The sequence below is a fragment of the Penaeus japonicus genome, unplaced genomic scaffold (assembly GCF_977035675.1).
Source record: "Penaeus japonicus unplaced genomic scaffold, GWHDUDI00000001_assembly GWHDUDI00000013, whole genome shotgun sequence".
In the NCBI taxonomy this organism is placed as follows: domain Eukaryota; kingdom Metazoa; phylum Arthropoda; class Malacostraca; order Decapoda; family Penaeidae; genus Penaeus; species Penaeus japonicus.
Window position 1 is genome coordinate 34,847,581 of NW_028234415.1, and position 2,500 is coordinate 34,850,080.

The following is a 2,500-nucleotide window of genomic DNA, read 5'->3' on the forward strand; positions in this document are numbered from 1 at the left end:
GGATAATGATGATACTGATGATGGCAATGATGAGAAAAGGATGTGATAATAATCGTGATGATGATGCTGATGAATGCGATTATCAGAATGATAATGATATCAGCTATAATGATGATGATAACAGTGATAATGATAATGATAACAGTAGAAATTATAAGAATAAAAAACAAAATTTATACCATTTGTTATTGCAATGATGATAACAATAGTAATACTAATGGTGATGTTAATTACAATAATAATAATGATAATTCAAATGATAATAACGATGATAATAATTACATTAATGATAATGATGATGATAACGATAGAAAAAGTTAAATGCTTAATGATACGAAAGATAGGTAGAGGGAGAGAGAGAAAAAATGATAGTAAGTTAGATGCAGTGTAGAAACAGGAAACGCAAAAAAAAAAAAAAAAAAAAAAAAAAAAAATTATGATCATGTCAAGTCTTTAGTAAGGCAAGTCAAGACATGTTATAACGAGTTTCCCTTTAGGGATCGACCTCGGGATGGTGGGCGTAAGAAGCAATAGCAGCAGCAACAGCAACAGTGAAAAGGCAAGAAAGAGAATTTAAACCAAGGCTGATAGAAGTGAACTCTTAATGTCTTATGTATGTATTTCCAAATCTTTAATATCTTACTATGAATGCCATATCACATATCAGTGAGTTTGATACCTATTAGACTATTAGACTCACTGTTTGTGCTTCTTGAATACTGTATATTTCATGCACAACTTTTGATAAATATGCAAATTAAGGTTATTCCATCATATTTAAACAGGTCATTTATGTGTTCGATTTATATATATATGTATATATATATATTTTTTTTCTTTGTAGGGTTATGTTGCCAAATGGGATTTAGCATAATATTCTACTTTTTCATAAAAGCTAGCTTTGAACGTCATTCCAACTGCCTTTGAGTTTCTGTTATATCTAATGGAATGACATTAATTAAAATCATGCTCATCTAATTATACGACGTACGCAAGTTAATGAGGAGAATTTTGCTTCATTGTAATATAATGTTTCAAATGAAAGATATATCAAACATTAGATATTATATATCTAAGAAACTCTCAGAACAGGATACCCTAATGTTATCTCTATGCTGTGTTATTGTAGATCGCGTAAACACAAACATCTGGACACCATCCTAGTTTCTTCTTATATATATACATAAATATATATATATATATATATATATATATATATATATATATATATATATATATATATATATATATATATATATATATATATATATATATATATATATATATATATATATATATATATAATATATTATATATATATATATATATATATATATATATATATATATATATATATATATGTGTGTGTGTGTGTGTGTGTGTATAAATATGTGTGTGTGTGAATATATATATATATATATATATATATATATATATATATATATATATATATATATGTATGTATGTATGTATGTAGTGAGAGAGAGAGAGAAAATGAGAGCAGGAGAAAGAGAGAGAGAAAAAACAGACAGACAGACAGGCAAACGGACAAACGAACATGCAGAGCAAGAGAGAGATCCACAGAAGGGAGACAGCGAATGCAAAAATGCAGGCCACTTGAGAGAAGTGCCATAGGCTGCGAGGAGGAGTGCCAGTGGCTGTGTGTCGAAAAGAAATCAGATGTCATAAGAAGATAAGAGGTATGGCACTCGACGAGGAGAGAGGGCAGTGCCAAGGCTTGGGGGGAGAAGGGAGAGGGTGCGGGTAGAGAGTGCCAGTACCGGAGGGTGAAGGGGGAGGGTACTAGGTTGTGGGTGAGGGGAGGAGAGAAAGGAGGGTAGAGGGTGCCAGAGAGGGGAGGAGAGAAGGGGGGGAGAGTAGAGGGTGCCAGGGACTCAGTGAAGGGAGGGGAGAGGATGCCATCGACTGAGTAAGAGGAGAGAGTGCCAAAGAGGGCTCGAGGGCAAATAATGAATGGGATATAAAGTTGTCTGGTTGAAAAAAATTGGGTTGTCGGTTCTAGATCCCGCTTGGGATGTGTGTGTGTGTGGGGGGGGGGTTATCGGGGGGTATGGAGGTTGAAATAATGAAAAGAAAGAGGAGACGATGCAAATGCAAAATTTCAAGGCAAATAGGAAAAATAGAGAGAGAGAGAGAAAGGGAAGCGGAAGGGAGAGAGAGGGGGGTGGGGGATGGAATGAGGGAGGAGGGAGAGAGAGAAAGGGAGTAGAGACAGACAGACAAGCAGACAGAAATATAGCGAAAGAGTTCCTATGATAAATAGATTTGTTTTGATGTTTATAGTCTGATCTGCTTGGCCCCTTTGTTAAGGATCTCGGTACTCCAGGGACAAGAGTTGGAGGAGGAGAAAGGGGAGAAGACAGAAGAGAAAGAGGAGGGGAAGAGGGAAGAGGGAGAAGAGGAGGAGGAGGAGGTAAAAGGAGAGAAGACGAAAGAGGAGGAGGGGGAGGGGAAAAAGACGGAAGAGGGAGAGGAGGAG